This window comes from Sphaeramia orbicularis, chromosome 5 (assembly GCF_902148855.1).
Source record: "Sphaeramia orbicularis chromosome 5, fSphaOr1.1, whole genome shotgun sequence".
Classification (NCBI taxonomy): Eukaryota; Metazoa; Chordata; class Actinopteri; order Kurtiformes; family Apogonidae; genus Sphaeramia; species Sphaeramia orbicularis.
In genome coordinates this window covers 11,829,617-11,855,317 of record NC_043961.1, presented here as the reverse complement: position 1 = coordinate 11,855,317, position 25,701 = coordinate 11,829,617, and the positions used below count along the sequence as shown (strand labels likewise).

Genomic DNA, 25,701 nt, shown 5'->3' with positions numbered 1-25,701 from the left:
CCGAGACAGATCAGCACAAACACCCAGACCTCCTGCCACACGCAGACAATGACAATCCTATTTGAAACACAATTGTGTGGAGGGCTTTAATTAATAAGGCTTGTGCTGCCAGAGCATTGAATTAGATCATTACAGTAAACAGTGTTAAATCCAGGAATAAAACAAGCTTTTGTAAACCCAGTGTTTTGCTGTTCTTCTGGAAATACTTGCAGCAGCGTGTTTCCACTTTTGAAAGAAAAGCACGAAAAGTTAAATAACAATGGCGTCAAACTCATTTTAGTTCATTCAGCATAATATGATCTCAAGTGGGTCCCACCAGGAAAATCCCAACATAATAACTCTGTACTTTTTTCTATGTTTTAGAGTGAAAAGTAGAATTACATGAGTAAAATATTTACATATGGGTGCTTTTATAAAAAACAGGACATGGAGGCTAAAAATTCAAACCAGATGTAGACTAATGTTATGAAGCAAGTTTAGAAGCACTTTGGGTCAATTTTAAAAATAAATATTTACTGAGATAAAAGAGAAACTATTTTTCAGATAAAACACTTTTTTTATATGATTTTTTTTATATATACAAAAATCTGCGTGTAACACGGTAAAAAGGACACCTAGGTAGCTTTTCATGTTCCAATTTTGGTCCTATTTTTGGTACCAATATTTTATTAAAAATTCATTAATTTTGGGATGGCTCAGAGCAAGAGTATACTTTTTTTTTTTCCATTTATCTGAGGTCATCATTAGGTACATCCTGGGGGGAAATATGTCTAAATTTTTCTTTTATTATTGGGTCTAAAAAAAGCTTGAAAAGTGCCAGATACCAAAATGAACCCAGTTTCACAGAAGCACCCATTTACAAATTATCCTTTGAAAAAATATGATAAATAAATAACCTGACATTTATGAAGAAAATCAAATGCAATTTTAACAGTTTAATGCCTCAGCTTATTATTTACACACATGCATTACAACTGATAGATCACAGCAGATCTCCAAGAATAGAATAGAATAGAATAGAATAGAATAGAATAGAATAGAATAGAATAGAATAGATCATTATTGTCATTGCTACTGAACAATGAAAATCCGTTTAGCAGTAAATACACAAAACATTTCATAACAAGTGTTATATTGTTAAAATTAGACTTATTTTTCTTAAGACATTTAATGTTGATCATATTTGTTCAGATTATTCACATTATTTGTAAAAGGAAAGTTAGTAAATGTAAACATTTTCATCTAATTTTACTGGTTTAAACTTGAAGTTGTCATTATTTGTAGGTCATTATAATAGTATTTTCCTGGTCCAACCCATTTAAGATCATATTGGTCTGTATGTGAAACCTGATCTAAAATGACTTTGACACAGGTAAATATTAACCCTGTAAAGCCTGAACCATTAAATCATTAACAGAAAATTCCAGTTCTTTGAAACTGGAGCCTTTATTGGTTCTCCTGAACAACCCTTTTTTTTTTTCTTTTTTTTTTTCAAATATCAATTTCCATGTATGAGTTTCAATTTTGTATCATATTTGATACATCAGGTCTCAATGCTCAAATATCATTATTTTTGAACAAACAAAAACATAATATAACACAAACATGTCGAGCAAATTGGTAATTCCTTTTCAAAATTGTCAAACTTCTTCCTCCTTCCTCATTAATGACAGTCTTGTAATGTCACTGGAAAGGCCTCTGGTGAATGAATTCCTCCCCCCTGGTGGATTATCTGTGTATTGCATGTATCTAATTGTATACTTCAGGGTTTTCAAGAAAAAATATATCCCACTGATCATGTTGAGGGCTTCAAAACTCATGGATCAAATATATGTTAGGTGTAGTAGGGTTAATATCTTCAGTGTCATTTCTGTATTTTACAAATCCAATCCTCGGGCCTGAGTGGACCCTCTGTTGGGCCAGTTCTGGCCCACAGGCCGTATGTTTGACACTCCTGTTATATAGGATAAAAACATGTGTTCCATGTGCAGTTTTGAAGACATCCTGTTCTCTCATTGCCCTTAAAAGCTCACAGATATGAGGCCGTGTATTCGCTCCTGCACATGCTCAGTGTTGCTGCCTTTGTTCTGCTTGCCTCAGCATCGAGTTGATTGTGCGACTTTTCAAGGAGACGCTCTCTCCGCTGAGAACCCCTCCCCGACACTGGCTGTGAGGCAAAACTTCTTGTTTGCCCTCGATTTTTTTATATATTTTTTCCAGCCAGTTTTTTTTTTTTCTTTTTTTTTCTCCTGTGCAGAAGGATGCTCGTACAGTCTGAGCAGAAATACTCCCCCCGTCCACATGGGAATCCCTTGGTTACAATGACTAATGCGTTGTCAGCGTCTGCACTGGGAGTACTGACAAATATGGTGCAGTCAAAAAAGTGATGTACTGCAGCAGTTAAATAAAGTTAACTGTGTGTATTAGAAGGGGAGCGTATATCCCATATGATTCTGAGTAAAGGTATGGGTCTCCATTAATCACTGCACCTCGGGAGTCCTGGATAAAGAACAGCTTATGCAAATTGTCACAGACCTGAGTCTTATTGTGCATTATTTCGCTCCAGCTGAGCTCAGGTGGAAAGGGGTGAACTTATTACAGGTCTGTTCACCTTTTCATTTTGGGTACACTTCATATTCTACTTAACTACAGCAGGATGGCCGACATTACCTAATGCTAACTGGTGTTAAGATGCAGACTCTGATTCTGGGTTCTACTGTTCCTGGAAATATTTTAAACAATGACTTTATAAAACCAAATGTCAGTGACTTTTGGCTTCAACCATAGCTAATAAACAATAAATTGTTCAGCCAAGTTACACATAGCAACAGGTTATTTCATCAAAAATGACCTGAAACAGACATATTTGACACATACTGATGAAAGAACCTTTACCACATACAAACAATTACAAAGTCAGCTTACTATCACCTCAAGAACATTTCCAGGATTAAAGGACTGATGTCACAGCAGGACCTTGAAAAACTTGTCCATGCATTTATCTTTAGTCGAGTTGACTACTGTAACAGTATCTTCTCTGGTCTGCCTAAAAAGTCTATCCGACTACTGCAACTGATCCAGAATGCTGCTGCTCGAGTCCTCACTAAGACCAAGAGAGTGGACCACATCAGTCCAGTTCTGAGGTCTCTACACTGGCTCCCTGTCTCTCAGAGAATAGACTTTAAAATTCTCTTGCTAGCATATAAAGCACTGAATGGTTTAGGCCCAAAATACATCAGAGACCTTCTAGTCCAGTCTGAACCATCCAGACCACTCAGGTCATCTGGTGCAGGTCTGCTCTGTGTTCCCAAAGTCAGAACTAAACATGGAGAATCAGGGTTCAGTTTCTATGCTCCGTATATCTGGAACAAACTACCAGAAAATATCAGGTCTGCTGAGAGTCTGAGTTCTTTTAAGTCAAGGTTAAAGACTCACCTGTTCACTGCTGCCTTTGACTAAAAGGCTTTTGACTTTTTAAATTTTATATTCTCTTTGAAACTCTGCACTGCAACTCTTAATTTAATATGAGTGTTTTTATTTTTATTTTATTTCATTTTTTATTTTATGTGTTGTTTTCTTACTTGCTGTTTTTAATCACCTTTTACATGTTTCTTTCATAATGTTTTAAATGTGTTTCTTTTATTTCAATGTCCTGTGTGAAGCACCTTGAATTGCCTTGTTGCTGAAATGTGCCATACAAATAAACTTGCCTTGCCTTTTGTCCATATACTGTATTTTCATTTCATTTCATTCATTTCGTTCGTGGTTGTGCATTTCATCAGTAAACATTCAATAATCATCAAGTAAACAAACAAGTACACACCCATGCTCAAAAAGGAGCAGGATGAAGAAAATCTTCTATTTCCTGCCCCCTTCTAAATAATAATAACCTTAATGGTTAGCCATACACAACTAGCTATAAAATCATACTGTATAAAGTCACACAAACCAAACTAAATACATCCAAAGATAGAACAAAATGAATACAAAACCAAGTGCAAAACTACATGTCCAGAAAGTACAAAACACAGGTGAATATATACCTGACGAAATGATGCAAAAACATTATACCAGACCAAAATAAGTAAATAAATACGTCACAAAATGCAAAAAAAAAAACAAAAAACGAAGCAAAATATAAAACTTATAACTGTTCATATAATCTCATTGTTCTTTCTTTATACACTTTTTGTCAGTTGGAATATGTTTTTACAGTCTTTCAGCTCATTATAAAGAGAATTCCAGAGTTTTATGAGATTTATGGTCTGAAACATACAATGGTAACATTTCATTGATTTGTAGTGACCGACGTATGAAAAGGTGACACCACACACTCCTGGGCTGCTGTTATTTTGTCATAAATTCATTACATGGACAGACTTCGCTGAAACGTTTGCGCTGATATCATTCATTCGTGTGCCGTATCATTACTAAATGACACGTCACCGCCGCTCCATCTTTTATGCAAAGGTCACCTCTGTTGGCATTCGGCAGGACGGCTCTTTAAAGATTGGAAATTAAACTCCCATCACTGTGAGAGAAATCAGTTTCTTCAGAAGGGACCGAACAGCCGCGTGAAAAGTTCATCTGAATTATGGATTGGAGTCATTTCCGTTACATTTTTCACTGTGATTGTTTTAGTTTCCCTGGAACAGTGTAAAGGTTAATTGTATAATTAAGTAGCTGTTACTGCCATTGCTTTTGTCTGCACGTCACCAGGGAACACTAATTATAGGAATTTATGGCACACTTGTTCCAATACATAGAACCAGAGGAAATTCAGCACAAGTTGCACAGAATGAGCACAGAATGTAATGTTGAATGTATGTAATTATGTGATGTGACTTTACTGTAATTGTGTTAATTACCCCGCCCCCCCGAAGGGGAGGCAAGGGGTATTGTTTTTGGTTCAGTTTGTTTGTTTGTTTACATTCTAGCAGAAAAACTATTGGTTAAATTCATACCAAATTGGGGTTATAGATTGCCAGTGACCCAGAATATATGTCATTATATTTTGGGAAAAGTAGGTCAAAGTTCAAATTTTTTATGAATTTTTAAAATCTTTTTTTTTTCCCCATTTACTTAGAATAGATGAAATTTCAAATGTCTGTAGCAGCAAAACTGTTTGTTGAATTCATACCAAATTTGGTTTATAGATTGCTAGTGACCCAGAATATACGTCATTACATTTTGGGGAAAATAGGTCAAAATTCCAATTTTTTATGAATTTTTTTAAATCTTTTTTTTCCCCATTTACTTAGAATAGGCGAAATTTCAAATGCCTGTAGCAGCAAAACTGTTTGTTGAATTCATACCAAATTTGGTTTATAGATTGCCAGTGACCAAGAATAGATCTCATTACATTTTGGGAAAAGTAGGTCAATGAAAAAATTTTTCATTAATTTTTTTAGATCTTTTTTTCCTATTTTCTTATAATAGGCAAAATTTCAAATTTCTGTAGCAGCAAAATTATGGGTTGAATTCATACCAAATTGGGTTTATAGATTGCCAGTGATCCAGAATATATGTCATTACATTTTGGGAAAAATAGGTCAAAGTTAAAATTTTTAATGAATTTTTAAAAATCTTTTTTGTCCCCATTTACTTATAATGGGCGGAATTTCAAATGTCTGTAGCAGCAAACCTGTTTGTTGAATTCATATCAAATTTGGTTTATAGTTTGCCAGTGACCCTGAATAGATCTCAGTACATTTTGGGAGAAGTAGATCAATGAAAAAAATTTTCATGAATTTTTTTTAGATCTTTTTTTCCATTTTCTTTTAATGGGCGAAATTTCAAATTTCTGTAACAGCAAAACTATTGGTTGAATTCATACCAAATTTGGTTTATAGATTGCCAGTGACCCAGAATAGATGTGATTACATTTTGGGAAAAGTATGTCACAGTTCAAATTTTTTCTTATGAATTTTTAAAATCTTTATTTTTTCTCCCATTTACTTATAATGGATGAAATTTCCCATGTCTATAAAAACATCAAATTTGTTTCTATATAACTCAAACTTGACACATACAGTCATGGAAAAAAAATTATTAGATCATCAGAAGTCATCACAAACAATGGTTATCCAGTCCTAACTCCTGTGTGTATCATGTGACTAAAACAGACAGAAAAGAAAACATGGAGTGTCTAAAAGCATTGTTTTTGTCAGTGCAATGCCATAGATATTGATGTAAGAACTGAAGTGATTTTGGTTATTATCAAGAAAACATGGAAAATGGATAGATATCAGCTCTGAAATTAAACTGTTATGAGCTATTTTTGTTGTTATTATTATATTTGTCCAAACAGATGTACCTTTAGTTGGACCAGGCATTAAAATGAACAAGAAATTGAAGAAAACAAGGGGTGGTCTAATAATTTTTTCCACAAATATATATAGAGGCAACTGATATGCTAACATCACCACATGCATAGACATGACATCAGCTGGATCGATGCCAAAATAAGCTACAATATGTGTTTGGGGTGGGGTTCGTTGTGCCTGGCACCACTTGTTTTGGTTGTTTCTATCTCCACCTCTCTCTGAACGCTGCTCCAATGCATGAGAATCAGATCCAGAAGACTCTGAGACATTCTCCCATGTGTCCCCCCCCCCCCCTATATCCATCATTTACCATCATGGAGTTCACATGTTTGGGCAGCTGTTGGAGAGCAGGCCGCCTCATTCCTCCACAGCCTGGAAAAGCCCAGTCAGGACGCTCATCCACTTTCCCAGCTGCAGGATAAAGCCTTAACGCCACAGCCACGACTGGTCCCATTCTCTTCCATTGAGTCCAAGGTCACAGTCTCATTGCAGGGGTCAAGGTGATAGGCTGGCAGCCGCCCGCCTCATGCATATGGATGACAGACGCCCCATCTGCTCTGCAGCACAATGCAAATGCACAAGCCTCTTTCTTCTGCCTCAAAGGGCAACCCTACCAGACCATACAGGATGGGGAAGCAAAATTTACAATATTTTGAGGCAGGGATTGAAAGACAGTGTATGACCAATTAGTTTATTGAAAGTCATGAGAATTTATTTGCCACAAGAAAATTGACATAATAGAAAATGTTTTTATTCTATGTGTCCTCCTTCTTTCTCAATAACTGCCTTCACACGCTTCCTGAAACTTGCGCAAGTGTTCCTCAAATATTCGGGTGACAACTTCTCCCATTCTTCTTTAATAGTATCTTTAAGAAAGTCGACATTGCTGTGTGATGTTCCATTGGTAGCATGTTCTAAAACGCCCCAAATAGCATAATCCAGAGGGTTTAAATCTGGGCTAGAAGGCGGCCGTAAACATGATTCCCAAAAATTGCTAAAGTTGGATTTGTTGCTGTTGTCAACAAGTGTTTTGGTGTTCTTGTGTAAGATTTTAACTTCAAATCATATTTTACTGCATTGCTAATGGTCTTGTTGTCTACCTCAAGTTCAATTGCCATTTTTCTCATGGATTTGGTTGGATCCTTTAGGATTTTGGATTTGAGAGCTTTAATAAAAGCTTTGGTACATTTTTTGTTGCTTCCTCCACTTCCAGACTTTCTCCTAATAGTTTTGCTCATAGTCATTCTCTTCTTTCCATTATAAACAGTCTTTATGGACACTCCAACTATTTTTGAAATCTCCTTTGGTGTGACGAGTGCATTCAGCAAATCACACACTCTTTGACGTTTGCTTTCCTGATTACTCATATGGGCAAAAGTTTCTGAAAAGGTATGGATAATAGTGTTAGGTATGATTATGACATCAATATATGTTTGGTTTCAAAACAATTGACGTAGTGCCTGCTGAGAAAAAACAACTAAATGTTCATTGTAAATTTTGCTTCCGCACCCTGTAGATGGCATCAGTTGCACTTGTTGGTGATGATTTATGCAAAAAGATAATGGAAATGCAACATGCAACTCCAGATCCAACATAGACAGAACGACTTATACTTATTTAATAGGTTGTGTTTATACTGAGAAATGGCTCCACTGATTGGCAATTAGACAGACTTCATTTATCATTCAAATTTACACAGTATAGTGCTCATGAGATCGAAATTCCATACCAGTGGCTTTGGGTAGTGCAAAGATAAAACAGCAGCAGTGTTGTACACAAAAGAAAGTAAAAATGTACAGTTACAAAACTATAAAAACACTAAATAAGGATATCAGTATCTTAAAAAATATATTAACCCTTTCATGCATAGTGGTCACTACAGTGGACAGCTATTCTATAGCTGTTCTCTTGTATATTCATGGATTTTGTTGTTCTTTTTGTTGATTTGTTTTGGGGTTGTTGTTTTTTTACACATATCTTTACGTTTTAAGACCCTACATATCTGTTCTGACATGAATTGGTCACATTATGTAGATCTCTCCTGAGCATAAACCCCCAGAATCACAAGCCCTCCCCATAGTTTTCATACAGTTTATCAGTAAATTCATGTTTCTGTGCATCAAAAATTAAATGTGTGGTGTCCAGCTGAGTGGATATTTTTGCAACTCAATGAAAAATAGGTTCATAAGAAATTTTTTTTTTTTTATTACTATTTTTTTATGTTTTTTTTTTTTTTTTTTCAGAAGAAATTTTTTTGATCGCATTGTGTTTTTTCATGCCTAAACAGGAATAAAAACACTCAGGAAAAAATTTTGATTAAGGTTCTCATAATTCGTGCATGAAAGGGTTAAACAAGTGGTGCCAGGCACAACAAACCCCGCCCCACGCATGTATTGTAGCTTATTTTGACATCGATCCAGCTGATGTCATCATGTCTATGTGTGGTGATGTCAACATATCAATTACCTCTATATATGTGCCAACTTTGAAGTAAATTGAAATAAAATTGCTGTGTTTATAGACATTTGAAATTCCACCCATTTTAAGAGAATGGGAGAAAATGTTTTGTGTTTTTTTTAATTCATCACAACTTGCAACTTTGACCTACGTTTCTCAAAATGTAACCACATCTATTCTGGGTCACTGGCAATCTATAAACCCAGTTTGGTATGAATTCAATAGTTTTGCTGCTACAAACGTGAAATTTCGCCCATTATAAGTAAATGAGAATAAATTGTTTTTTTAATTCATAAAAAATTTAAACTTTGACCTATTCTACACAAATCTATTCTGGGTCACTGTTAACACTATGGCAGCATTCATACCAAGTTGAGTTTATAGATTGACAAACAAACAAACAAACCAAACCAAACCAAAACATTACTCCTTACCTTCCCTTCAGGGGGAGGGGTAAAAACCTATGCATGTGTATGTTGTGTTTAATTCACAGCATAGTACTTTAATAATATATTATACAATATATAACACTGGTCAACAACAAATTTATTGTTGAAGTTTTTTGAGCTGATTTAGGATAATTTTGGTGTGCTGAATCCAAAAATCACATTAATTTTGCTCAATCAGGTCAACTTTCTGAACTATGCTACATATTGGCTTTTTAACATTTTTGCTTACATTTATGGGCATTTTCACATCATATGATACAAAATTCTTTCATATTTCTTGCAATAAACAAGTTCTGAAGATTTTACTTTTGCCAATTTATGATTAATGTTTTTTTTTAATATTACAGGTGAATGAAATGGCTTCGACTAGAAGATCTTGCAAAAATAAGCCTGATGTATTCTGCTACATCTGCGGTGAATACACCATTGTACCTAACAGGAATCCTGTTAGAAAATGATTTTTTTTCTCTTAAAACCTATTCTGGGTGAGAACTATATAAAAAATCAACTGATAAAGTCACAAAACTGTAATCAATTTTATGAGAAGATCAAATTTTTCAAAATCAAATTAGCAAAAAAAACCTGACCTGATTGAGAAAAACAGATGTTATTTTTGGATTTAGCGGTGCAAAATGGTCCTAATTCAGTTGAAAAAACCTAGACAACTTGCAAAAAACATTTCTTTGTAACCCAGTGTAATATATTAACCCATAAAGACCTAGTGCTACTAATGTGGCAGTCCAAAATATTTTTTTTTCTCTATATTTAACTTTTCTTGAGTGATTTATCACCATTTTTTATAATGTTATCCTCTGCATTTTGTGTTTTTTCAATGAAAATCCAGTATTTTCCTCTATTTAATTCACTGATCGTGTAGCTGTTCATTACAGCTCTGATTGAAGTTAATGGTTATTATATCAGAAACAGAGAAAACTGAAGAAAAAGTGACTTTTTCAGGATATCATTAACTGAACATAAAAACCAGTGTGTCCATCAAGTGTCATTTATCAAACTCCATGGGTTTTACTGGTGAATCAATGTTGTAGAGGATGACATTGTTTCCATATTCACTACAGAGCCTCTGAACGTCCAAATGGGTCATATCTGATGACCATGAAAAGATGACAAACTGTATTTTACACCAATTATTTACATGTATTGATAGACTCATTGGACCAACATGCATTAAACAGTTTAAATCAGTAGATGCTTTTGGTCGCCAGCGGCTGTTTGGGTCTTCATGGGTTAATGATATGATTATAATAGTAATGATGGTAATGAATCAATACATTGGTTTTCGACTGGAAGGAAACATTTATAATTGTCTACGGAGCCTGACCTACATTGATTTTCTTCTGTTTTTTTACTCTTTATAAATAGTAACTCTCTGATGTAGCATAAAGTGTCCATCCAAGAGAGATAAAGCTAATGAACAGTGAATGCAAACAGAGTAAAAAAAAACATCAAAAAAAAAAAAAATAGGCGCTCTCCTAGTGGAAGCAGCCAGACTCTGTTGTGAATAAAGAGGAATCTTCTGGCCTCACGGGTAACCGAGCCAATCACTCCGACTCTGCTGAGATCTCATGCTGTTAAACAGACTGCTTCTTGGTCCATGGATGGTATGTTTGATCCCCATGTGGTCGACCATTAAGCTCCTTCTGTCTGAAGTGCCAGTCAGAGGAGGAGGAGGAGGAGGAGGAGGAGGAGGAGGAAGGGCTGAACGTGCACAATCCTCTTTGGCAAATGCCACCCTGATGCGTTTAATTGAGTTGCATTGTGCTTTGCCCAACAGGCCAGCAGGCGTAATCGCCACTTTTGTGTAGTATTTTAAGTCTGCCTAATAGTATAAGACGCTAACACACATGGATGTCTGGTGGAGATGGTGGTTGTTTTTGTTTTTATTTGGCGCATAACTTTCAGACATAGTTGTTTTTGTTCATTTATGGGGGTGGATCAAAGAAATAACAATGTCTACATGTAAAAAAACAAACAAAAAAAGATCTTAAATACAGAAAAGAACAGAAACAATGGGTCTGATGATGGTAGCGTTCATGTCATGGAAGAATGAGTGTGGCAAACATTTAATGACTGTTAATCCGTTAATCCTATCAATACATGTAAATAATTGGTGTAAAATACAGTTTGTCATCTTTTCATGGTCATCAGATATGACCCATTTGGATGTTCAGAAGCTCTGTAGTTACCATGGAAACACTGCCATCTTCTACAACATTGATTCACCAGTAAAACCCGTGGAGTTGGATCTGTAATTGCTTTTCCATTGACCCTCAAATTGCGCAAATATAACTTACACGTAAAAATTTGCCTAATGGAAAAACAACAATTTCGCCAAACGTCTCATTTTTCGATTAAAAGTTTTTGCGCTGGCAAGAGGTGGTTTTTCAGGCGTAGCGCAACTGGTATATCACGCAAAACTGCAATGGAAAGACCTTTTTTCACAACTAGAGTCAGGGGAATTAAAAAACTGGATGTTGACGTACGTTACAACAAGCGAAGAAAAAGAAGAAACATGTCGCGGTATGCGTGGACACACCAGGAAACCCAATCATTTTTTAATTTAGTACGAGATAGAGGGGTAATATATAATAATAATGAATATATCTGTAAATTAACACCGTATTTACATTTGTCACCATGTTTATGGAATGACTTCTCGTGTCATCTCACAATAATAAATAAACAAATCACTGCGTTTGTGATTTAATGGAAAAACCAACATTACGCACTTCTGTTTTTTCGACATTTAGTAAATATCGGTAAAGGTTTGCGCAGATGTCCAATGGAAAAGCAGCTAAAGACAGTGGATGGAGACACTTGGTTTTACATTCAGTTGTTGATATTTGTACTGAAAAAGTCACTTTGTCTTTTTTTTTTTTAATAAATTTTTTTATTTATTTTCATTGTGCATCTCCAAAAGTACAATACAAAAAAAGAAAGAAATTCACATTTTAAGATACAAGATTTTGTGACACACAAAGTATAAACCCTCCCAGAACCAATGGCAACCTTCATACCAGCCCAAACTGGATCTCAAAATACAAAAACCACTAATAAAATCAAGTACACGTGTAAATAGATGAAAATGAATATAATTTACAGATATAAACAGGTGATCAGGATAGTCATAGACATTATGTTGTACTCTTTCTTCAACCATAATTTAAACAGCCTCCCACATACTAAAGGTTTTTCGACTGGCTGCATACATCAGGGCCACTGACCTCTCTATCAGAACTATATCTACAAAATAACTGATCCATTGTTGCTGTGATAAAGTATGAGGCAGCTGCTATCCCAATGCCAGCATTTTCTTGGCAGCAGTGAAGGCAGCCCATAATATACGCCTCTGCTGAAGACAAAGAGTCATCATTAAGCAGAAGTAAAGATGGTAATAATGGCATGTTAAAAAAAAGTCATTTTATCTTAAGTTTTCTGTTTTGACGTGAAAACCTTTGAATTTGATGAGTTTTTATGATTATCTTATTAAATTAAATACAGGAAAATACATGATTTACAGTGACAAATGCAAAATGCAGAGGATAATATTATAATAATTGATGATAAATCACTGAAGAAAGGTTAAATGGAGAGAAAAAAATAATAATTTGGAAACTGCCACAAAAGTAGAATTGGGTCTTTATGGGTTAATCAGTTTAGATTTGATTAGTTTTGCATGATTGTATACTTGAGATTGCAACTTTTACGTTCTGTACGAAAATTTATACCATCAGTAAAAGCTGACTTACAATATTTGAAGATCATACCATACCAACTTTATTTGTAAAGCACTTTAAAAAAAAAAAACAAAAAAAAAAAACCTTAGTTAGCCAAAGTGTTGTCCATGAATCATAAAACAAGGGGAAAATAAATAAAACAGTGATAACACAAGATGCAAAGTGGGCTAAGTAAAAAAAAAAAAAAAAAAAAATACACCCATCATAAAAGAATTCACAAAGTTAGCAGCTATGTGACAAAAACTGAAACATTTATCTGGTAACAAGACAAACATTTCCCTTCTGGATCTGGAGGAAAGAAATAATACAGTGTTGTGAATATTCGAGCAACTTCTGTCTTGGCACAAAAAAACCAAAATACTAAATAAATAAATAAATAAATAAACTACTAGTAATAATAATAAGAAAAAGAAGAACAAGAAGAGGAAGAAAGGATTAAATATAATATACTCCACAGCTATTTTATGGTTTTGTTATTATATTAATACATCACCCTAAACTATGAAATCAAAGGCCACCTACAAGAAATGTATGTCATTCATGTCATTTATTTTAATTTATGTCATGACTTTATTTGTATATTTTATTTCAGAACTAATATCATGTATAGTTGTGCATTGAATTACAGTAACATTCGTGTCATCTGCAAATAACACACATTTTAACACATTTAAACAGATAAAACCACATTTATGGATATTAAAATCATATTTCAGATCCTGAAATCCTCTTTTGTGGCCAAATGTCACGCAAGCATGTCTCTAATCTGTTTAATCAGATCACTGTGTTATTAATGTCAGCCAAGACCACGGCCGTAAACATGGCTTTTGTGATATTGTTGCATGATGCTGATACTTATATGAGCTATAAATATAATATACAAGGTTATTAATTTAATTGGTATTTGAGACATTGATAGTCATTGATAAAACTAGAAGAGTCAGCATCTATACAGTGTTATGATGTTTTTTTTGTCAAATCGTCATGAACAGGACATCTTACAGCTGTAGATATGATGTGTCCCAATATTTTTGTCCATATAGTTTATAATCATCAATATTTCCTTAAAGTTTAATGGGAGATTTTTCTCACTGAGTGAAATGTGGAGAAAGTAGATGGTTAGTTAGGGTGGAAAATTATTATTTACAGTGAGAGCAGGAAAAATAATTTAGAAATTTAGAGATACAACAATTAAAATCAGTCAAATATTTAAAAAAAAAATAAAATAAAATAAAAACTCAAAGTTGAGAGAAAAGTAAAAAGTAAAAACCACCTCTGAGGCATTTAAGCAAAGATAACAATTTAAACAAAAATAACTGATATAGAATAGAATAGAATAGAATAGAATAGAATAGAATAGAATAGAATAGAATAGAATAGAATAGAATAGAATGCCTTTATTATCATTATACATATGTACAAAAAAATTAAAAGACAACTCTCTTGTGGTGTGTAGTGCAAAACCGTTTAAAAGAAAAGTGTAAATATTGTAAATATGTATATACAGAATAAAAACAAGCATGTCAGCCAACCAAGAAATGGTAGATTAATATATATTGCACTTTGACCCAGGCTGTTTATATTTATGTCATTATAAAACTATATTATGCTGCAAAAATCTAAATCTTACCAAGTGTATTTTTCTCATTTCTAGTCAAAATATCTCAAGAACATGAACTTATTTTTAGACAATAGATCTTGAAAATCTTATTTCAAAAAATCTTAACATAATTTTCACGTGTTCCATTGGCAGATTTTTTTTTTTTTTTTTTTTTTTGCTTAATTCAACCAAAAAAAAATCTGCCAATGGAACAAGTGAAAATTATGTTAAGATTTTTTGAAATAAGATTTTCAAGCTCTATTGTCTAAAAATAAGTTCTTATATCTCACTGAAAAGTTACTCTTCCCACATTACTCATGATTATATCTTATTTTAAATGTGATGAGATATTTTGACAAGAAATGAGAAAAATACACTTGATAAGATTTAGATTTTTGCAGTGTAATATAGTTTTATAATGACATAAATATAAACAGCCAGGGTCAAAGTGCAATTTATATTAATCTCTACTGTTTCTTGGTTGGTTGACATGCTTGTTTTTATTCTGTATATATATTAACACTTTTCTGTTTTGAATGGTTTTGCACTATGCACCACAAGAGAGTTATCTTTTTTAATTTCATTGTACATACTGTATGCATAATAAGAAAGGAAATCTATTCTATTCTATTCTATTCTATTCTATTCTATTCTATTCTATTCTATGCTATATTGCATCAGTTATTTTTGTTTAAAATGTTATCTTTGCTTAAATGCCTCAGAGGTAGTTTTTACTTGGATGTTTTTCTCTCAACATTGACGTTTTTTTTTTTTTTTTTTTGTCTTTGACTATGATTTTAAATGTTCTGCCTCTAAATTTCTACATTAAATAATAAACAGTTTTGCACTACACACCACAAGAGAGTTGTCCCTTTTAGTTTCGTTGTACATATGTATAATGTCAATAAAGCCAAGTAAAAAAACATCTCTGTGACATTTTAAAAGCAAAGATAACAATTTAAACCAAACTAATCAATGCAATTATATTCATCCCGATATAAAACTATATTATAATATTTGTCATTATTGTTTTTTATCCCAGACCCCTGTTAGAAAACAAACACCTGAATTCAACATGTCCACATACTTTTGTCCATACAGTGTATAACTTGGACCAGGAGTGTCGAACTCATTTTAGTTCAAGGGCCATATTCAGCCCAATATGATCTCCAGTGGGCCGGACCAGTAAAATAAGAACAGTGAAAAAAGTAAAATTACATTTTGAAAGTATTTACATCTACAACATTTCCTTAAAAATCTGAATAACATGAATAACCTGAAATGTCTTAAGAAAAACAAGTGCAATTTTACCAATATTCTGCCTCAGTTTATCAGTTTCTCATTTACACATGTGCGTTACAACTTACATTACAATTACAAATACACAAAACATTTAGTAACAGGCAGAATATTGGTAAAATTGCGTGTACTTCTCATACGATGTTTCAGGTCGTTCATATTTGTTCAGGTTATTCACATTTTTTGTAAAAGGATAGTTTGTTAATATAAACATTTTCATGTAATTTTACTTTTTTTACACTAAAACACAGGTGTCAAACACAAGGCCCGGGGGCCAAACCCGGCCCACCAAAGGGTCCAGTCTGGCCCGCAGGATGAAATACACTGAAAATACTAACAATCAATAGTGTAAAAATCATTTTAATTCAGGTTCCACATACAGAACAATTAGATATCAATTGCATCAGACTAGTAAAATATTATCATAATAACATCTAAATAATGAAAAGTGCAGATTTTATCTTTGTTTTAGTGTAAAAAAAGTACAATTACATGAAAATGTTTATATTAACAAACTATCCTTTTACAAAAAATGTGAATAACCTGAACAAATATGAACGACCTGAAACATCGTATAAGAAGTACATGCAATTTTACCAATATTCTGCCTGTTGCTAAATGTTTTGTGTATTTGTAATTGTAATGTAAGTTGTAACGCACATGTGTAAATGATAAACTGATAAACTGAGGCGGAATATTGTTAAAATTGCACTTGTTTTTTTTAAGACATTTCAGATTATTCAGATTTTTAAGGAAATGTTGTAGATGTAAACACTTTCATAATGTAATTTCACTTTTTTCACTGTTATTATTTTACTGGTCCGGCCCGCTGGAGATCATATTGGGCTGAATGTGGCCCTTGAACTAAAATGAGTTCGACACCCCTGCACTAAAACAAAGATAAAATCTGCACTTTTCATTATTTAGATGTTATTATGATAATATTTTACTGGTCTGACCCGATTGAGATCTAATTGTTCTGTATGCGGAACCTGAATTAAAATGATTTTTACACCATTGATCGTTAGTATTTTCAGTGTATTTCATCCTGCGGGCCAGACTGGACCCTCTGGCGGGCTGGATTTGGCCCCCGGGCCTTGTGTTTGACACCTGTGACTTAGACAGTTATTGTGAGGCCATCCAAGTCTGGCTTTGAGGTTGCCTCCGATTTTTGAGAAATGGCCCAGAAATACTGCACTGCACCTCAAAACAAATAGATTCTACAAAGAAGCGTGGGATTCAAAGAGAGATTCACGGTCTAAAAAGAAACTGTAAGACACTGAATAAAATCTATTTGGAGTGAGAAGCCTCTTAGAAAACATCCTCATGGGAGAACCCCTCCTTCAGACAGCTGCTGAAACCCCCTCGGCTCATTCTGGGGCCTGGGGTGCGATTAGAAACCTGAGAGGTGATGCCCATCCTCGTTCACACGTGGGTTTTTACACCTGACTTTACCCTGACAGGAGAACATCCACCATGCCCCCCCTGCACTCCCAGCTCACTTCCCCCTTCCCTCCGGCTCCACGTTGAGTCTGAATCTCATTGATGATGGTAGTCGTACATCCTCCATAAATCCATCCACGTGACCAATGACCTCTCTCTCTCTCTCGCTCTCAAGCTTGACATGCGTTCACTGCTGTGTGGGCAATAACATCCCTTTGAGAGCCCCCGTTTGGTTACTAGGCAGATCGTATTAATATTTAAAGACAGGATTCTTGTGCATGCTGTGGTGTAAATTCACTTTTTTGTTGTGCAAAGGCTGTGCAATCACCATGGGATAAGATGGAAGACTCCTCCAGATATGCGGATATGGATTGTTCCTTTGCCATTGTCACACACGGCTGACAGAGTACAAAGAAACCCTCTTACTGTGTGTTTGCTTATTCATATTCCAAAGCCCATAAACCCTTGCGTGGATACAGAAATATACTCAGCTTTTGGGGGCATATTTTAAAGGTGGGTGGGGGGGGTGGGGGGGGTTGCATGGGTTCATATGCATAGTTTTAATGCTGGGATGGTGAAAACTGCGAGGGAAGAAGTGAGTGAGTAATGAAACACCTCTGGAATCTGTTACAAGGGGAGAGAAAGAGGTGGAAAAAAAAAAAAAAAAAAAAGAACAAGTGAGGAAAGTGAGAAAGTGATCAGGCCGTCTCACCTCGTCACACCGCTAAATCTGCCCGGCAACTGCAACTAACTTAGTAACCATCAGCTGACGGATGCCTCCCCCTGCTGACCTTCTCACCCTGAGCCTGTAATGTTATTGTCCACATCGCTAGTTAAAACAAGGTCACGACCTCTGATCCATTTAGAGGCTCGGCGGAGACGGACTGTGGGTTGTATCACCGGACGAAGGAAGGAGGAGGAGGAGGAGGAAGTGAAGAATAAATATAAGAAGCATGTGATTATTGACTGAAAGATGCAACACAAGCAGAAAAATAGATCATTAATTGACCTCCATTGTAAGACCTGAACATTCACACCTGCATTGATTTAAACTATCAATATGGTATTGATTAGCAGCGCATTATTAAAGGAACAGTTTAACATTTTGGGAAAGTGCATTTCATTTTTGCCTCATCTCCATCTCCATCACTATCCTACTGGTTGGATCACAGGAGATGACATTTGCATAGCAGGCCTTTTAACCCTTTCATGCATAGTGGTCATTACAGTGGACAGCTATTCTCCAGCTGTTCTCTTGTATATTCATGGATTTTGTTGTTTTAGTTCCATATCAGCCAACACAGTGGACGCTTATGCACCATCTCATAAACTGCAATTCATACCATTACTGTAACTTTGCTGTTCTTGATTGGTTCTTGAGTGGAAATCCGTTGTTAATTGTTATTCTTTGCATATTATCTCCATGAAGTGAGTAATAACTAGTATTAGAATATGTTAAAATGTGAGGAAAATATCAGATTAGCAGTATTAAACATATTTTTGTTTCATTGTTTTCATATCATTTTCTAATATTGGGTTTTAAATACTTGTTTCATTGCTTCAAGAATATAATGCATGGTGTAGCTGAGTGGACATTTTTGTAAATCCATGAAAAAAAACAAAAAAAACAACTCAATTGTATTGTTTTTTTCATGCCTAAGGAGGAATAAAAACACTAAAAAAAAAAAAAAAAATCGACCAAAGTTCTCATAATTCATGCATGAAAGGGTTAATATAATGCAGAAGAGGAAAAAATTCAAGTCCATACCTGGATTTAACAAAACTTACAATTACAGGGTGGGGAAGCAAAATTTACAATGAATATTTAGTTGTTTTTTCTCAGCAGGCACTACGTCAATTGTTTTGAAACCAAACATATATTGATGTCATAATCATACCTAACACTATTATCCATACCTTTTCAGAAACTTTTGCCCATATGAGTAATCAGGAAAGCAAACGTCAAAGAGTGTGTGATTTGCTGAATGCACTCGTCACACCAAAGGAGATTTCAAAAATAGTTGGAGTGTCCATAAAGACTGTTTATAATGGAAAGAAGAGAATGACTATGAGCAAAACTATTACGAGAAAGTCTGGAAGATACTATTAAAGAAGAATGGGAGAAGTTGTCACCCGAATATTTGAGGAACACTTGCGCAAGTTTCAGGAAGCGTGTGAAGGCAGTTATTGAGAAAGAAGGAGGACACATAGAATAAAAACATTTTCTATTATGTCAGTTTTCTTGTGGCAAATAAATTCTCATAACTTTCAATAAACTAATTGGTCATACACTGTCTTTCAATCCCTGCCTCAAAATATTGTAAATTTTGCTTCCCCACCCTGTACTTTGTAAATAACCCTGAGTACAATAGAGGGTATGCACATACGTCACTTCCCCTCCAGGCCACGCCCCTCTAAGTCAGAGCGAGTGTCAAAAACCAACCTGCTCAACATGATGGAGTATAGCAGTAAACACAGCCAGACCGGGAAAATGTGAAATATGAAATTAAATTAAGGATAATTGGACTGGACATGTACGAGCTACCAAAGAACAAGTGGTCCACGAACACTGACATGTGGACAGAAATGGAGTATCCGGACATCCAGGGTGGATGAGATCATCGCTATTTTTACCTGAAACAAATATACATGGTTTCATCATCACTAACAACCAGGGTCCAAAACTAGGGCCCAGAACCAGCTGATCCACAGTCCATTTACAGTCGACCCTGTACTGACCCCAGTGAATATATGCATGATCTACTGGGACTGAGGAGATTTACTGAGTCTAGTTCAGATCAAGTACTTTATACAACACAGATACTACTGCTGTGGACCAGCAGGGCACCACTTTATTCTTGTAATATTATGGCTTTATTGTTGGAATATGACGACTTTAATCTTTAATCAATCTGACTACAAAAAGGTCAGAAAATGCCCTGTGTGTGAATTTTGTTGCCAGTTTTTGGCAGTTATTTATAATTTACTGCACGTTAAAAGACCATTATTACTAGGGCTATTGTTTTTGGTTTGGTGTGTTTATTTCTTTGTTTGTTAACACTCTAGCAGCAAAACTATTGGTTGAATTCATACCCAATTGGGTTTATAGATTGCCAGTGACCAAGAATAGATATGATTACATTCTGGAAACAGTAGGTCAAAGTTCAATTTTTTTTTTTAAATGAATTTTTAAAATCTTTTTTCCCCATTTACTTATAATGGGCAACATTTCAAATATCTGTAACAGCAAAACTATTGGTTGAATTTATACCAAATTGGTATTATAGATTACCAGTGAACCACAAAAGATGTGGTTACATTTTGGGAAAAGTAGGTCAAAGTTCAAATTTTTTTTTACATTTTTAAACTCTTTTTTCTTCTCCCATTTACTTATAATGGGCAGAATTTCAAATGTCTATAAAAACATCAATTTTGTTTCAATTTACTTCAAACTTGGCACATATATAGAGGCAGTTGATATGCTGACATCACCACACACAGACATGATGACATCAGCTGGATCAATGCCAAAATAAACTACAATACATGTGAGGGGCGGGGTTAGTTGTGCCTGGCACCACTTGTTTTTGCTGATTTTGACTATAAAAAAGTCTGAAAATGTCCTGTGAGTGAATCTTTTTGCCAGTTTTTTTTTTTTTCAACAATACTCACATTTAAGATCTGGCAGTTATTTACAATTTACTGCACATTAAAAGGGTGTTATTGAGAGTTTTAATGGAAATGTAAAGTCACAAATGGACTTCCGGTTGAGGCTTGAGTGAAATCACCACAATGACACCATATTGTCTGTAGAGTGTAATGTCTCAGCTTTCACAAACTCTTGGAATTTTTCCGAGAGCAAAAATCATGACAGAGCTATGGTCACTCAAATTTTCATTCGCGCAAACATATCATCAACCCCTCACTTGGTTTTAAGAGTTAATGTAGTAAGGGGCTTCTCATTGCAGTTTGTGGAGAGAATAAAGATTAGACTGTGTTTCAATGGACAAAGGTCATGTGGTCTGATGAGTCCAGTCCACGTTGACCCTGTTCCAGAGTACTTGTCCGTCTAATTCAGTTCCTCTGGTGTCCAATGAAAACTAAAATCCCTCTATGTAATTTTTGCATTGTGTGCCAAAGTACAGCTCTCATGGCATAAACGGTGGTTTGAGTCTGCATCTGGGTCCTTATTCCCATCATAGAAGGATCCGGGTCTGAGATGAGCCTCTGCATCCTCATTCTCCATTCAAGTTGATGATATTTTTAACTTATTAGCAGCAATCAAAGCCAAATCTGCCCACTTCCATTAACATTGAATGGGATATTAGATTTGTGTTGCATCTGATGTCGCTCCTGAGTCACCGTTTTGTTGCCAGGAAACCAAATGATGAATAAAGGTCACATTAAATAGACATGCAGGGCAGAAAATGTAACCTGCAAGTTTTCACTTTAAGCTAATATTACATCTTCATTTTCTCAATGAGGATATTATTTAACCCATAAAGACCCAGACATCCACTGGTGACCAAAAGCTTCTACTGATGTTAAATGTTTAATAAGTGTTCATCCACCAATCCCATCAATATGTTGAAATAATTAGTGTTAAATACAGTTTTTCATCTTTTCATGGTCATCAGACATGACACATTTGGACATTCAGAGACGTCGTAGTTAACGTGGAAACACCATCATCTTCTACAACATTGATTCACCAGTAAAACCCATGGAGTTGGATCTGTAATGTGTCAAAAAATCAGTATTTTAATCAAAAGTATTCAGTTTGTAATCAAAAGTATTTAACCTGTGTTCGTTAAGTATTTAACCTGTATTCATTTGCATGCCAGAAGTTATTCTTAGTGTAATGTGCAGATTGTACCAGAGTAGCTGACTTTTTTCCTGGGAGACCCTCCAAAGAACGAACACGTGAAGCCATCGAAAGAACACGTGAAATGGTGGAAAGTTACAAAATGGGGCGGGAAGAAAGAGCATGTGAGCTCATGGAAAGTTTCAGCAAACGTGGTGTACAAGAGAAGTACACGAGAGGAAAAATTTTGGGCATTCTGGGAAATAATTTACATTTTCTGGGAAAAAGTTTAATATTAATATATGATCAATTAATTCTAGGAATCAACTGCATATGTATATTGTCTGACCAATCCTGATAGACACCAAGAAAATCGTACTCTATCGGAGACAAGCTAAAAAAGGGGGTTTCCGACGTGTCTAGATTAATGTTCAAAATATGATAAAAAAAATGGGTGTGGTTTATAGCTAAACCCAACCTACTTCTGATAATATAAAAATGGTGTCCCGGGGCGAAAAAGTCAGTCACTTCTGCAGACACGTCAACTCAGTGTTTATTTTATGCATGAATAAACACTTCATGCGGCTCCAATTCTGCTCGATCTCCGACTTTGACTTGACTCTGTATGCATTTACTTGACGAAGCTCCACAACATAGATGGGAGTACAGAGACGTAAATTCAACATGCCAGAGTACAGTGAGGAAGAGCGTCAAAGGGACCAAAGATGTCTCCCACCTGCGGCGGTAAATTTTTCACGACAGATCAACGACAGTGGATGGACACACTGGGTTTATGTCAGTGGTGTAGTGGTCCCAGGAGAAGTGGGTATACTCTCAATTTTTGCCCCCTTTTTTTTTAAGTAGTCCAGAAAAACGCTGTTTTAGAAGCAGTGATATGAAAGACTACTCAATTTAGTTTACCAAAAAATCTGTCAATGGTATTTGTTCACTATTATAAAATTATCATGACTTCATCAGTAGCAGTTTGTAGGTTTTACTGGTCACACAAGCAGCTGCATTAATGTAAATTTGTATTTAACAAGAGGAAAGCATAGGATAACTAATGTTAGACTTTCATAACATTACCCTACTTGCAGAGCTGAACTATTGGTGACAAAATCTCTCCTCTAAATGTCCAGTCATATGAGCAGTAATTTAAAACAGTGACTCGTTCTGGAACCACCTTAAAACTTACCTCAAAATTATGTATTCCATCAAAGTAGGTTCTCTCCATATGTGTCACTCATTTGAAATAGCTTTATTCGGCTTTTCTTGTTCACATTTCCAATATTTGCGTATCTTTCAATGAGACGTGCAGTGACCTGTCAATCAACTGGGGTGGCACTGGCACCTGAGGTGTCCAGTCAGGTTCCAGAGGTGGACAGCACTAGTTAGCAATGTTTTCCTCGGTATGACCCGCCCTACTTTGCCTCTGATTGGCTCATCAGTCCTCATGCCTAAAGTTAACCAGTCTAATCAGTGAAGGTACAGAGTACTAGCCAATTAGAGGAAGAGAAGGGCGGATCATGGCTTCACTATCCTAGGGGAAACATGGGCAATTTGGCTCTGAATGGTGCACATCAGGGGGATTTAGAAGTGGGTATACCCAGTGTTGACTGAAAAATAAGCAGGTATACACCATGTACCGCCGTATACCCTGGACTATACCACTGATTTATGTACAGTAATATGTTTTACTGGAAAAGTCGCTTTGTCTTCACTTTCCTCTGTTTCTGATACAATATCCTTGGAATTTACTCAGAGCTTTTATGAAAATTTACATGACCAGTAAATTAAATAAAGGAAAATACCTGATTTTCACTTGAAAATGCGAAACACAGAGGATAATATTATGATAAATGGTGATAAATCACTTAAAAATCATGCAAAAATGAACAACTTTTGAATTCTGACCTAAAACAAATACGGCCTTTTATAACATGAAGTGCAAAGTGTGCATAATATGCTAACCCAGATTCTGGAAGGTTAATGGGTACTATCAATTAGCATCTGTCTAAAGCTTGTATATGAAAAGCTGCTTAATGAACTTTTCTTGCAGCGTGTGATGGATTGTTAACAGGAGATGAAAGTAAAACTTGACAGCAGCGTATCTGTGATTTGCTGGAGTACAGCCTCAGGTAACAGATTAAAGGACAAATTGTTCCCTGCCTCCTGCATTCATCAACGCTCGTTCTCCCTCGCTACTCTGGAAATTAAAATCAGGAATAAAAAAAAAAAAAAATCCTGGTCAGAGAGGAGCGTTTAAGCCTCTGCGCTGGTGCATCACCAAGCAGAAATCCATGCTAAGCAGAAAATCACACACAAGGAGAAAAAAAAAAAGAACAGGGAGGAGAGTTTGCCTTGAGGAAAACGGCAACGTGAGCTCAAAGATTCACCAGCGGTAAATATAGAGGGGGAGTTGGGGGGGGGGGGGGGGCAGATGAAGAGATCATCAGCTTCAGAGGGAGAGGCCTTCCTCTGGTGTGAAGCAGATGTTGAATAAAAGATTTCAGCCTGTGGAAATGGTCAGTGAAAGGTTTGGAACTCGTAGCTTAAAGCGCTGAAGTGAGGAAAATACAAAACACCACCGTGATGTGTTTTTAGTCCAATGATCCGAGGGGTCTGATGGAATGTTGGGAGCAGTTGTTTTCCGTCCATCATCCATCCGTCCGTCATCCATCCATCCATTGTCATGTGGAGACCATTTTTCAAGAATCTTCTCTGAAACTGTCTGTCACAATGACTTGATATTTGTTGTGGAATATCTCTGGGGTAAGTTCTACCAAGTTTGTTCAAAGAATTGGGAAATATAGATTTTTGAACTTTTTTATGAATTTTTGAAATTTAAAAAATCCTCATTGGTTTATAATCGGAAAATTTTCAAAGTGCTATAACTTGAAAACAGTTGAAGATATTGATATAATTACTACTGGCAATAGATAGGAAGTGACATTTGGGCTTTTATTTGGTGCCATTACCTTTGACCTTGAGTGACCTTGAGAGGTCAAACCCAAGGCCATCTATGTCCAGACTTCTACAAACTTCTTGTCCAAAATCGTCAGCCAGAATCTATTGAAATTCATAGCAAAGGTTCCTTGGGGTAAGGTCTACAAAGGTTGTTCAAAGAATGGAGAAATATTGATTTTTTAATATTTTTTTAATGAATTTTGTAATTTTAAAAATCCCCACTGGTTTATTAGGGGGAAAAATCTCACTGCTATAACTTCAAAACACTTGAAGATATTGATATAATTACTATTGGCAATAGATAGGAAGTCACATATGGGCTTTCATTCGGCGCCATAACCTTTGACCTTGAGTGACCTTGAAAAGTCAAATGAATGTCAATTAATGTCTTTAAATATGCTGTTGGACTACAGAAACTTTGGTCCTATTTTTCTTCTTGTAGAGGGAACACATTTATCTGAATTGTCTCTAATGTGGGTCACAAAATGTGTGTTTGAACAAATATTTTATCACTTTAACCCTAAACTGTCCCTGAAGTCTGGGCACATATTTTCAAGAAATACAATTTTGAACATTTTATTCAGTTGGAATATTGATTTTC

General features: G+C 35.3%; 1 long non-coding RNA gene across 1 annotated transcript; it reads right to left on the bottom strand.

The window, feature by feature from the left end:
- Positions 1-5,992: 5,992 nt before the first annotated feature.
- On the bottom strand, positions 5,993-25,313 carry LOC115420050 (uncharacterized). Its single transcript, XR_003935495.1, has 3 exons — positions 25,029-25,313; positions 23,559-23,563; positions 5,993-6,006 (listed from the first exon to the last, which is right to left on the bottom strand). It is a non-coding gene; the product is annotated as an uncharacterized LOC115420050 (long non-coding RNA).
- Between the last annotated feature and the right edge of the window lie 388 nt (positions 25,314-25,701).